The sequence below is a fragment of the Saccostrea cucullata genome, unplaced genomic scaffold (assembly GCF_032062105.1).
Source record: "Saccostrea cucullata isolate Sc308-1 unplaced genomic scaffold, CSIRO_AGI_Scuc_v1 ctg2168, whole genome shotgun sequence".
In the NCBI taxonomy this organism is placed as follows: Eukaryota; Metazoa; Mollusca; class Bivalvia; order Ostreida; family Ostreidae; genus Saccostrea; species Saccostrea cuccullata.
In genome coordinates, this window is record NW_026920580.1 from 162,099 (window position 1) to 176,956 (window position 14,858).

General features: G+C 33.2%; 1 long non-coding RNA gene across 1 annotated transcript; it reads right to left on the bottom strand.

Annotated features, from left to right (window-relative positions):
• Positions 1–2,732: 2,732 nt before the first annotated feature.
• LOC134251493 (uncharacterized) lies at positions 2,733–4,569 on the bottom strand. The gene is made up of 3 exons (XR_009988751.1): positions 4,233–4,569; positions 3,693–3,757; positions 2,733–3,145 (listed from the first exon to the last, which is right to left on the bottom strand). It is a non-coding gene; the product is annotated as an uncharacterized LOC134251493 (long non-coding RNA).
• Between the last annotated feature and the right edge of the window lie 10,289 nt (positions 4,570–14,858).

The following is a 14,858-nucleotide window of genomic DNA, read 5'->3' on the forward strand; positions in this document are numbered from 1 at the left end:
ATTTTCGAATAACAGCCTCGAAATAGCACTGAAGAGAGAAAAGTGGTGGCGGATCTATGTAACTGGCACTTAAAAAAAACTTACAACCAGCAAGAGCTTATTCATTTCAGAAAACGTCATTTATAAATTATTCAATCAAAACTTGATTTAAGCGACATGAAAAGAAGAAGCTTTAGTCATCGATTAATAAACAAAATGAGCAAATCCTTTCCGTTAATGTCCGATCTCGCTATTTGTTGAAAGTTCTAGAAAGTCAGATGGCATCGATTTCTAACAGGAAACCGAGGCGATTGTTTTTCATGAATGGATATGAACTAAAAGTAAAGAAATTGATAACACAATGAGTTTATGAATATTTCCTATTAAGCTGTGCTAATGTTTTATATATAAATGTCGATTAATGGGTCATGTCATTTGTTTAGATTTTTAAGTAATTTACTTATATGCTTTAAAAATGTGTTCTTTGATGAACACATTTCAGTTGATTTTCTACATACAGTCTTTCATTTTTAAAACTTATTTACGCCTTTTAGGCCTGTATGTACATTTGGGATGACAACTAAGCTATTTTTAAGGGAAAAGTTTTTTTATATGTAGTTCATGATGATGTATAACATAGTACAACAGAATAAAATTGCTTTATAACATGTTAGAAGAAGAGGCCTTTTATGAAATTGATATTTGTAGAAGTAAAAAAAAATTCGCAAAATATATTTCTGTTCCTAAACTAAGTGCGGGACTTTGAAGTATTTCGTCATGCTATATTCTGTATTCCTCTGTAATAAAATGTCAATTTAATCTGAAAGAGAGTCTTTTGAATAGTTCTGTAAAAAATTAATTTCCCCCGCACTTGCGCGGGATTTCAGCTAGTGTATTTGAAAAAAATCAATCGGACGATATTTAAACATAGTGTGTTTTGAATAGAAAACGACACAAAACACCCGAAGGGTTTCCACAGTTGCCGTCAGGGGTAAGTTAATTTTTCATTTGCTTCATTATTCATTATCTTAGTTTTTATTAACATACCTTACTTGATTTTAAATGTATTGTAGCCACATTGAAGGAAAACATTTAGTGAAATAGAGGTGATAACTCTTGTAGTCCTGCTGAGAGGATTGGACGTAACAAAAGCATTACAAAACTGGCAGTGATAAGCCATCTACAAGAATCAGAAGGGGGAGGTCTTTTCTTGCTCAACATGCAAAATAAATTAGGATCAGAGTACCAAAAGAAAGTAATTGACAGAGTAAGGACATTGTAAAGAAAGTGAATATCTTGTAGTTGAAGATACGGTTACAGTGCTGCTATCCTATAAGTTGACAATTATATCCTATCCTATCGTGAATCCTGCATCCACAATCCTATCCTGTGATTTCAGTCTAATCCTATCCTATCCTATCCTGCAACTCTCAGTTTTTTTAATATTTAGGAATTAAATTGACAAAACGAAAAAAAGGAATTACCGGAAAATAAAATAAAATCAGATATATTTATGGTATTAAATTAAATGTTATATATTTTAATGGAGAAAAATAAACGAGATCGGCATTCCATAATTCCCGACTAACCGCTCCGCACAAATTAAATTGACGATTATCATAACCATGTTAAAAAATAATGTTAACAAACAGATCGTAATTACACGTGGACAAATACTGATTTTGGAAACATATGAAAAGAAATTGGCCTATCAGAAGAATTAAAGAAAAATATACTTAGTGTTTTTAATTTCCTACTTACAATATTCATGAGACCCGGGATCGCGACTTGCGTCCAACGCGTAATATTTATTTATTTTTAAAAATCGTATGCCTACACTGTATATAGTAATAATGTTTAAGTATATGTTTAATGTAAAATTTTATTTTTTTCCTAAACTAAGCACCATGAAAATAACATGAATGTACATGTATAGATCTAGTCTAACTGTGCCTGTGTAACAGGTTTTTCTGTATGCAATTCTGAAAAAGAAGATATGACTAGACCAAACAGACAAATCAAATGTAGATCTAGAATATCTTGACGTTCACATTTCACACATTTTAAATGTGAAATTGTCTTATATCAATATTAATTGTATGATTTTTGTATTTAAATTCAGTAATTTATTCTTTTTTTTAAATTTCAGTTCATCATATATACCGTAATTACATTTGATATTTTTAAAACATGCAAAATATATAGTTGCTAAATTCAAGATAATCTAATTGTTAATTTTTTCATCTCACTTCAGTTTCTCCTCACTTTATATGGTCAGCTCAACACCGTACAAATGTGTTTCAATTTTCAATTTTTTTTATGTGTGAAAATTTAATAATTTATGTTAAATAGAATATTTTTTCTAAATTTGATATTGGTTGACAGATTGACATTAATAAATATAGTAGTGAGGTCACACTTGTTTCTAAGATCTTATAAAACATGCATGTGAAATTCAGAATTCAAATCTTAAACATGTATAACTCAGTCTTAAGTAAAACAAGTTTATATTTGACCTTTGATCTTGAATGTTAATCAGTGTCAGATTGAGAAATATTAAAATGCTTCACACGTTCCTTAGATCTTACAAAACATGTGTAAGAATTCACAATACTTACAGCATTTATACCGCATTCTTGAGTAAACTTTGTATTTGACCTTGACATTTGATCTTAAAATTTTCAGTTTCTAAATGAGGAAAAATACTTATTCAAGTTCACAATATTTTTATTCAAGGTGATTCCTTAACAATGTTTAACAATTGAATATTCCATTACCATGAGACAGTCATTAAAAGTCTCCATGTACAGCATTTATGAATTTCAATGCTAAGATCACAGATACATGTACATGAACTTTGGTTAAATTAAAGTTTATCAATGTTTTTATTACACTTGTATAATGTTTTGCATGCATATAACTTGGCTTTCTTAACTGTCGCTCAAATTGAAATTCAAATGTCAGAGTTATTGTCAGAGAGATGGTCATAAACCAAACAGTTCTTCACATGTCAACAATGCACAGAAAACACACTGATCTCCTTAATAAAAACACCATGATTTCAGACTTAGGACTCCGTGACACTGGTTTGAACATCTTTCATCATTTACTCTAACAGCATATGGCATGAACTGCATTCTGTACAGCTGTAAATGTCCAGGGTTTCCTGAAAAAAAAAAAAAAATAAAATGAAATAATAGACATGTTGATTGTAAATTTTGTCATACACATTTCATACATAATTAACATGTTTAAAATGTTTTTGATTGTGACTATCTTTCATATTTCATGAACAATTTCACCTTTTTCTCTCCCAAAAGTAATGCATATAGAAATCATGAATAATAAAATATTAAACTGCAACTTCAGTCAAAAATTATTCAACATAATTTACTTGTAGATTATAATTCATTTTATCTTGTCAACTTACTTTTCTCTATTTCTGCTTGTTTTTATCTATTTAATGTTTTTTCTTGGTTTTTTTTTTTTTTTTTTGGTCTTGAAATTTGAATATGAAAATCTATGATACTATAACATGATGACCAGAAAAATTCAACATTTCTTTTAGTTTTACTCTCAATATTTTTGAAAGAAGAAAATCACTTTGCTCGGAGTAACTGCAGACATGTCACGTCATCTCAGATAATGATGTTTATGTATTTTAACGACCATGTAAAAATACATGATAAAAATAAAATACATGTAATACATACTTTTTACATGTTTTAGGTTGAAATCCTTGTACTGCGATGACGCATGAGTGCAGACAATCCATTTTCTGTAATGAATAAAATGACAAGATAAACGTATGTTTCATAACTCACAATACACCAAACATACATGTACAATATGTAAGTGCACTGCTTAGTGAGCTCATTAAACATTTAAGCAGAAGCATTAGAAATGCTCATGATGATTCTACATTCATTTATTAATTCTTTTATTAATAAAAAAAAACTTTTTTCTGACCTTATTAGGAAAATGATAAGAGTAACAACCTGATTTAGGCATAATACATATGATTGTTTCAGTCTTAGAGCTCATTAATATCTGATTGAATCATAAGACAGAGTAATTGTAAAAATTACCACCCCCCTCGCATTTCTGTCTACACTACTTCTTTTTCCCGCACCCGATTTTTGTTTATATTTATAAATAGAATAAAATGTTTATATTTAGGACATGAGAACACTGCTTAAAGCGATAAATATATATAAAAATGCACACATACTGTGTGCAGTGTGAAGTATTACATGATATCGCACATCATCTATTCAAGTGCGCTGTTGACGGTTCCTGTGGAATTATCCAAACAAACAGAGCATATTTAACAGAAAAACATGTTAATACACTTTTACACAAGTAAGAATCGGTAATATCATCCAAACAAGCTGAAGAAATACGGTCTTTCGATGCCTGGACTCTTCGTTGTTTACATTTCCAAATCTTCCGGTGATCGTTCACGGTTAGATCGTACGCCGTGTTACTCGAAGTTTATAATGTAAATATGTGTTTAGAGAAAAGAATGTTTTATTTCCTTTTGAAAAAATTATAAATATTTCTTTTGTAAACATTTTATACCGTATTTCGTTTTTGTAATTTATTCTGAATTGTGAATTAACCTTTCCTCGAATCTGATTGGCTGTAGGATACAGGATAGGATAGGATAGGATAGGATAGGATTGGATTAACTTCTATATGTTTCTATCGTGAATCCTCAATCCTGAATCCTATCCTAGTCAACTTGTGGGATAGCAGCACTGTAGCCTTAGAAATGTTGACTATAACAATAGGTTCCTATATAGCAAATTATAATAGTTATCTATTTCATGACACAGGGAACATTGAACTAAAGGTCTCTCTGATTTTAACTGCTGGTCATGAAGATGAACTCAGATGTCTAGTAACAGTGGACCATTACTTTTAAATTTGAATACTAGTATCAGGAAAACTATAATTAAGAATGAAGATACCTTAGGGGTTATTGCCTTTGTCAACATTTTTAAAGATTGATTAATTAATTAAATAAAGTATACATCTTTTTAATTTTTTTATGTAACAAAATTTATTTTCACACATATTGGAAAGCATTCTTCCAAAAGATGTTGTTGTATTAGGTATAAATTTATATTAAGTTTTTTTTTCCAAAAAAGCTATGACATCATACGAAGATGGAAATACCTGAAGTCAATATTGTTGCAGATGAAAAAACCACAAACCATATTTTTCACCGATGTACTTTTTCTTAAGCTAAGTCATTTCTTATAACCATTTATCCTTTTTCTTGGGGGTGTGGGGGGGGGGGTTCTGCCAAAAACATTTGCTTGTCATAATTTGTTATCTTTCAATAAGATTTTAATTCTGAATATTAAATTCACAAAATGAATGCGACTTTTAAAAATTGAAAGGAATAATCATTTTGCATGCCTTGTTCACGGATTTATTTTGAAAATAACTATATATTTTTTAAAAACTTAGATTAACAAAGACGGTAACGAAAAATAAACAATAAATTCAGGATGAACTTTACCCATTTCACATTTGTTTTTATTAGATCAGGGAGACATTCTTTGTCATGGACGAGGAAGAGCAGGCTCTAAGAGATGACTTTTTTAAAGCCTTAGGTCTACACCTTGGCAGAGGCGTCTGCCATAACAATGACACCAGGATTTCACTCTCGCAGGTGTGAGTGAAGAGTGTAAGTAAATTACTTTTTCCTTCTTCTCTCTCTCACACGTGTTAATAAGTAATGAATTTTATAAATTTAGGTCGGAGACATACCTATTGTCTCAAATGGCTTCGAAAAGCGGGAGGTTCAAATGTGTATGGGTGAGAGGACAGCCCTCCTTACCCTTTGAGGTTAGAAGGTTGAACAGACAGTTGCTCCAGATGCAGTCTACACCACCAATTCATTCAACCAACGAATGATTTTAATAACCAAGCGTGTTATTCATCAACGACGTTTGAGGTAATTAAAATTTATTTGTATTTTAGAATTATAATAAAATAAGCATTCAAATATTTTTTTTGTTAATATTTTGTATTTATTTTTATAAATTAAACTTATTTATGACAAACATTGGAATTTGTCATAAAAACAAATACAGCCACAAACATATTTTACAGCTTAAAATATAAATTTAATATACATGTAAATGGTAATTTGAAATAATTTCCATTGTTGTATCCATATGATATATCATGGTGAGCTTAAGGTAAAAGACACCACAGAGTATGACACATTTTTCATATTTTGATATTTTACTTGAAAAAGACGTAAATGGTAATTTAACAATCAAACTTTATGAAAGACGTTATGACTAACTTTTTTATCGTTAACTTCTTGACATATGGGTGGCCCTTGTTTTAAGACTGGGCCTGATGGTATTGGCACTCACTCAGTTCCTCTTCCTATTCTTCTTCTTGTGGGTGGGAGGCTTGATCCTCTGAACCGACAAATCGGACAGGACATTCCTTGGTTAACTAACATCCTGATGCATCTACAATTTAAAATATATAACATTTTATAGATCACTTGATTTTTAAACATTGAAATTTTAAAATTCATTCATAAAAAAAAAATTAAAATTAAATAAAAAAAGGAAAAAGAAATCTGCAAATTGAATAAAGAGCAAAAGTCAGAAAGTACTGAATATGGCCTGATTTCAAAATTGGACAACTATGCTTCTGGGCACATCTACAGACTTCATAGTTTTTCAAACCAACTTTCTTTTCTCAATGTCTCTTACATATTTTCTGTAATGGGTCTTCAAATTAACATATGTTTATCTGGTTTCTACAGGACGTCATTATGACGTTGTGAATTTTAACACCTCTGTGCTCTCAAAAATTATTTAAGTGCTATATGTTTATCATCATGATATTTTTAAAAAGCGTATTATAAATCTTTATATATATAGTTATTTGATATATTGTCAATGAAAGATAATTTTAAAATTATAACATCGGGTATGAACAAGATTAGGTACGAGTGAAAATGACACCGTTTCCATTCATCATGCATCGCAGTGGATACTTGCATGCCTGTAAACGGAGGTACTTGTAAATATAAAATTGATGAATAATTAATACTATTTCCTTAAGTAATGCTTGACAAAAACTTCATGTTATTTTAATCACATCTATATAAAGCACGTAAAGGGAAATGAAGGAAATTAATAGCACTGTTTCAGTTACGATGCACATGTATGATCTACTTTCACTTTGCGTGACAGCTTACGTAGTTACGAAGACAGCAGTTTGCATTAACATGCATCAGTTTCTGGTGGCGTAAATAGTTTGAAAGTAAATAAAAACACGAACAAGAGTTCAAAAAGGTTTTATATACATTTTCAAATCACCAAGGACAAATACCACAAGTCAAAAAATAAATAAGGTATTAACTATTATGATTATTGCCTCTATGAAACCCTGGTGATTATTTAAGTGCAATATATTCAAAATAGTCACAAATAAAATAAAAACAAAATAGAGAAGTTGATATTTATATAATTCAAATACAAAAACCTGAAAACTTCCAATTTTGAACAATTCAGTGAATATTTATATCTTAAAAGCTCATGCATAATTAATGCATTCATCAGTATATTCATAGTGAAATTAACTTTTATATTTTTTGAATAAAACATTTAAGAAGTGTTCAAAGTTAAATAAAGTTTTTTCTTTAAATAATATATAGGTTCAATTTTATCTATAGACCTTAGGATCCTGCATGTACCATCTGTTTTTAATTAAGGGTGCAAAAAAGTGAACATTTTTTATCATAAATTAAAGGGGAAAAAATTAGAAATCCAAAATTTAAAATTTCAAACATCTTTTATACTGAGTTCTGCAAATCATATTTTATGAGGTTTAGTGTATCTGTAATATATATCTATAGGTAATATATATTTTCATTATCAAAGAAAGTTCAATACTTGACCTTTCAGCTTATTTCATTTATGTACACAATTCAAAAAAGAATAAAGTACAAGTAAATAAATAAAACTTACCAACAAAAACAATAAACATCATAAACAGAATAATATAATTTAGAATGTTTACTATATTAAGTTTCTAGTGATTATACATGTATGATATGTAAATATCTATGTATATTTCCAACAGATGAAATCAGAATCTTTAATTAAACAAGAGGCCCACGGGCCTTATAGGTCACCTGAGTATTGTGCAACAACTTTCAAACAATTAAATTTGGTTCATGTTATAAACCAGAAGCCATGGAATTCGCAATTCACAATTTTGAAAGAGGTACCATTGCTTATAATAATTTAGACTTAGCATGCTAACTCTATTTACTTAATACCCAGAGGTAGATCAGAGTACAATTAAGAGAAAATGCACTTCCACTTTATAACCAGTTGTACACCTCATCCCAAAGGAACCACTGATCCTGGGGCCACATATTTTAAAATTTTGCAAATTTTATCATAAAATGGTTGATTAACACCAAAGAGCAAATTTCAAAGCATTAATTAATTTTAGACTTTGTACCCCCCCCCCCCCCCTCACCCCGACCCAGGGAAGGGGCGGGGGCATAAAAAATAACCATTTTGCTAGGTGCACCTTTCTTTATCATGAATATATATATTTGGATCATAGACATAAACACAGAAGCAAAGGAAAGAATTTCAAAGAATAAATGCATTTTCACTATATAACCAATAGAGCCCCGCCCTAACACCAGAACCCCTGACCCTGGGGTCATAAAATTCACAATTTTGAAAGAGGCACTCTTGATCAACATAACTATTTAGTTACATAGTTTATCTAATACCCAGAAGCAGAGAAGAAGACTTTGAAAGAATTTATGCATTTTCACTATATGATCAATAGAGCCCCGCCCTAACACCAAATCCCCTGACCCTGGGGTCACAAAATTCACAATTTTGAAAGAGGCACTCTTGCTCATCATAACTATGTGCTTGGTTAGTTTATTTAATACCCAGAAGTAGAGAAGAAGATTTTCAAATAATTTATGCATTTTCACTACATAACCAATAGAGCCCCACCCTAACACCAGAACCCCTGACCCTGGGGTCATAAAATTCACAATTTTGAAAGAGGCACTCTTGATCAACATAACTATTTAATTACATAGTTTATCTAATACCCAGAAGCAGAGAAGAAGACTTTGAAAGAATTTATGCATTTTCACTATATGATCAATAGAGCCCCGCCCTAACACCAAATCCCCTGACCCTGGGGTCACAAAATTCACAATTTTGAAAGAGGCACTCTTGCTCATCATAACTATGTGCTTGGTTAGTTTATTTAATACCCAGGAGCAGAGAAGAAGATTTCCAAAGAATAAATGCATTTCCACTATATAATCAATAGGGCCCCACCCTAACACCAGAACCCCTGACCCTGGGGCCACAAAATTCACAATTTTGGAAGAGGCACTCTTGCTCATCATAACTAAGTACTTAGTTAGTTTATTTGATACTCAGAAGTAGAGAAGAAGATTTTCAAAGAAAAAATGCACTTTCACTATATAACCAATAGAGCCCCGCCCTAACACCAGAACCCCTGACCCTGGGGTCATAAAATTCACAATTTTGAAAGAGGCACTCTTGCTCATCATAACTATGTGCTTAGTTAGTTTATTTAATACCCAGAAGTAGAGAAGAAGATTTTCAAATAATTTATGCATTTTCACTACATAACCAATAGAGCCCCGCCCTAACACCAGAACCCCTGACCCTGGGGTCATAAAATTCACAATTTTGGAAGAGGCACTCTTGCTCATCATAACTATGTGCTTGGTTAGATTATTTAATACCTAGGAGCAGAGAAGAAGATTTTCAAAGAAATCATGCATTTTCACTATATAATCTATATAGCCCCGCCCTCGCACTAGAACCCCTGACCCTGGGGCCATGAATTTCACAATTTAAGTTGAGGACTCAATGCTCATTACATTCATAACAACAGTTTGCCTGCTTGATGTCCAGGAGTAAAGAAGAAGATTTTTAAAGATTGCAATAATTTAAGTGGTTTTTGCCCCACCCCCCAGGCCCCAGGGGGGCAGGGACCATGAAATTCAAAATTTTTGTTCCCCTTCACCCATAGATGCTGTATACCAAATTTGGTTGAAATTGGTTAAGTGGTTTCAGAGAAGAAGCTGAAAATGTTCAAATGTTAACACACGACGCACGACACACGACGCACGACGACGGACGAAAACGGATAGCAATAGGTCACCTGAGTTACTCAGGTGACCTAAAAACAACAATCGCATACATATATATATGTATCACATTTTAAATACTGAGCTTCCTTGATCACTTTTCTGTGTTTATATTGTCATACCATTAGTCCACAAACTAACTTGGCCAGTTTCGGCTAATTTACTTGGCTAAAGAAAATAAAACAAAACCCCCCTTTATTGCCTGACAGGTTAAACAAGGAATGCTAAAAAGTAAATCACAAATATTATACAAGATTATCTGTATCGTACCAGGTACATATACTAAGGCTGTTTCTAGGACAAGAAGTTCAAGTCGCATGTGCAGCTTACTCCTCTGTGGAGCTGTCATCACTTGAGCTGTCACTGTCTGACTCGTCAACTGAAGTGGCATCTTCCAGGTACTCTCCCCAATCACGAACACCCATTTTAGCCTCAGCACATCTGTGTCGTGCAAAACCGAGGTACCACACAATGGACGCTGCATGGGCACACATGCCTACAACCCTTGCACCGGCTCCACACTTGCAATACCAAGCAAGGATATTGCCATCACCATATCTGATCCAGAGTTGGGAAGTCCTGGAAGACACGTGTCGACTTTGCATTCGGACTCTCAATAAGCCATGCTCTTCTTTGTGCATTTGGATGGTGCAGTCTTCTTCTAGATGTTCTTGGAGATAGCTGGAAGAGAGGCGAATCTGGTAACTGCCACATGTCAGCGCCCGTAGCCTTTCCTCATCCAAGTATGGGAAGTCTGTAACCTCATCAACTTCTTTCCAGCAGACTGTCCGACGATCTAAATGATTTTCCTCTACATGCTCCTTAAGCTGATTGACTTGCTTGGACAGGTAGATCATCTTTGCTCCCAGAGCCTCGCCATCTTCCACATTCCCACTGGAGAGAGGTTTCAGGTACCTGGAAAAGTGTGAAATTTTATCACAAAAATGTATTCAATCATTTAAGAAAGCCCTAGCTATAATTAGATCGGATTGGTGGATGTTGATATGGGAACAAAAGTTTAGATGTTCCTAAATTAAAGGAATACATAGACTGTTGCTAAGCAGAGGATGACTTCAGATGTTCTTAAATTAGACTAATTAAGAGACTGTTGATGAGCGGACTCTCTCTTAAAGAGTCAACCCGTGACGTCAGTGACTGTAGACTCCTTGACTGTAGACTCACTCTTTGCACTAAGGTAACCCGTGACGTTCTTGACTGTAGACTCACTCTTTGCACTAAGGTAACCCATGACGTCATTGACTGTAGACTCCACCCTTGACCTCTATGACCTTTATGGGAAAAACCCATGACGTCATCCTGACTGTAAAGTGACTGTTCTCTGTATCCCTTACTACTCTTCAACCGACATTTCCCTAAGCAAATCCTGCCAAATTCCTAAAAGAAGTATATAAGCTATATCGATATATTCTTACGGTCTATTTGTGGAACTTGAAACATTTTTTGCATGTGAAATCAGAAATATAAGATCAATTCATGCAGATACACATTTACACTTACAGTAAAATTTCCGTCTTGTTCTTGTTTCTGGAGGATTATTTCATGTATGATATAAATTTAATAAAGCCCTGCTATTGAGATAAAAAATATATGCATTATAATCATAGTGATATCATGACATTAATAAATAAATCTAAGGATAAACCATGAAATCAAATTGCTTATTAGGGCCCGCAAGGATTTGCGGGTGCCCTATAGTAATCACTCTGTCTGTCTGTTCGTCTGTCTGTCATTCTTCCGTCCACAAATTTCCTGTTTTTTCCTAATAACGTTTTTATGGTAGCCCAATTAAGTTCAAATTTGGTATGGTAGTTCAGTACTCAAAAACACATATTTTGATGCTAAGTTTGTCTCTCTATGTCCTCTGGTTTGGAGCTGCGGTGGTGGGGTAGATTCCTTAACTATGCATAAGAATGAATGGGCAACTTTTTTATGGTTGCCCAATCAAGTAGAAGTTTGGTATGGTAGTTCAGTAGGCAGACATACATATCTGGATGCAAAGTTTGGTTCTCTATGTCCCCTGCTGGGGTGGTAGGGTAGATTCCTTAACTTTATATATAAGAATGCATTGGCAAAGAGAGATAATTGCTGAAGATGTTGCCATTGTAAACTAAATGCAGCTCTGAGTCCCTTGGGATAAATTAGCTTTCCTCCTGAAGAAAATTCAGAGCAAGAAAATTCAGAGCATTATCTTTATCTGTCACATTGAGATGAATTATCACCTCTGTCTGCAAATGAAGTTTGTTTTGAAGTAAAATCAATTTGAAATGCTATGAACACTCTAAAATGTGGATTTAAATATAATTTTTTATAATTTTTTTCTGTTTAATAGATATAATTTCATTGAATTCTAAAAACAAGACATAGATTAAAGAAGAGTTTTTGATTTAATATTTTTCTTTTTCTGTTAATTCAAGAATATTATTAATTTTTTCACTTTATGTTAATTCAAGAATATTATGAATTTTTCAGGTATAAAGACTTCATTCTATCATTAATACTGAAAAAGTTTTTATTGTAACTTTAGAAGAAAATGTTTAGAGAGGTATAATTAATCCCTTGGGATTAATTATCTAGCCTAGCTGCTGCAGAAAATTTATTAGGCTTAATGGTCTTGAAGGGGGACGGTCTCCTCGGGGTGTACCCGGGTGGGGGGGGGGGAATGATTCCTCCATGTTGAAGCATCAGGACTCCCAAGGGGGTCTGAAAAAGGTGAAGCCCTCCTTCTCCTTCTGTGTGTTCGCCGTTGCCCTCTAATATCCCTGGCTAAACCCAAAGTAGCTCAAAACATTCAGCACACGTCCAGTAGTTCGCTCTCTCAAAATGTAACCGTTGATCAACTCAACTCCACTGACGAGATAATACTCGGGAATATCGCTAAGGCGCTAAGGTCCAAGTTGTTAAGGTCCAATTGAGCCATACTGATGGGGTGATCTGCAAATGTGATGCTAACAGAATGACACTGACTGCTGGAGAGCGTCGGTATTTATGCACAGAGCAACGACGTTAAAGAGAGCACCTGGATGGCGAGAGTCGAAATCTCATGGCAAATTGAAATTATGTGTGATTTGTGCTTTGGGACCAATATATTTTCATGGATCATTTAGTAGGTGTTCATAGTAGGATTCTAGCATGATACAGGTCTAAACAAGGTAAGTTTCCTGCTTCTTTTCATACTAGAATGGATACATGACATGCATCCGTCGTGGAGAAATGAGTAAAAAACCTCGAAGCGACGAGGTGAAATTCAGTGACCCGAGTGTATAAAATAAGCCTTTTCAGTCTTTTTAGAGGGCGAGACCAGGAAAACTCATGTGGGTTAGGGAAAAGGGACCTAGGGAAGACTACCGATATACTTTTTATTTCAAAAGAATTATGATCAGGATAAAAAACAAGCTCAAATATGTTTACCTATAGACACAATGAGGGGTCAGAGGTCACAGATTTTCAGAAAATCATACTATGAGATACATAAGGATTCTTGGAATCTAGCTTTTATCTGATTGATAATTTAAGAAAAATAAAATGTTATGAGATCCCAAACAATTGGTATCTACTTTTTAGATCCTTTACAAGTCTTGATGATTTTTTTTTTTCCAAAATGAAACACTGTAGTGACACTGGGGTGTGAAAAACATAGGGCATACACATTCCCTGATTTTTTATATAACCCAATGATTTATGAAAGACAATTTGACATGAAAAGATTCATACTGCTTTGAAAATCATTCGTATTTACTTTATAGATCATGATCCACTCAAAAGCTCATGGAATGAGTCAAAGTATTGCAGAGAAATTCCCACAAGCCAATCTCTATGCCACCAAGGGGTTACTTTCAAGGGGTAGAGTGGGTCCAAAATACTTTATGTAGGAATATATATTAAGTAAGAGTTCTTCGGTCCAAGTTTGTTAAAATCTTGAGCTCCATAGAAAGGAGGGGCCACAATACCCTGTTCATGACACAAAAGAACAATGAAGTTATAAATATTTCAGGGCGTTATTTTTTTAGTAGTTTAAATTTATTTTTTTTTTTCAAATGATATCTAGGACATGTAGTGTCAAGTAAAGGTTTTTTATCATTCATGATAAATAGTTTGAATTATTCTAAGTTTGAAGAATAATTTTATGGATAAACTGCATAAATACAAGTAAAGTTTACCTGTTTTTTGAATTTTCAGAGTTTTGTTTTCAACAGTTGGAGCTGATTTCTGTTTTTCTGATGCACACCCCTTGTTCCATGCTGCCTTTCTTTCATGTGGTGCATCTTGAACAAACTCTTAAAAAAACATCCAAACAAAAATCAATAAGTATATGTTTGATGTAAATGCAAAACAGAGGTCTTCAGTATATATAAGATATATGTAATGGGGAAAATAAATTGCAAAAGATTTTATAAGTATGATCTCACAATTTAAAATCAAGTTTTGGGAGAAAATCGGAAGACCTTATCTGAAATATCTGTTGTTAACTGAAAGACAATAAAAAATTGGGGGGTTGTTTGTTTGTTTGTATTAATTTTACATTAACTTTGTAGAACTACCTGAATTCTGAGTTTCACATGTGCTTTGATCTTCATTTGGATGTGAAATCAACTCCTGCAGTGATCCTGCATCAATAGATGGACCACCTTTGTCGGTATGACTCTCC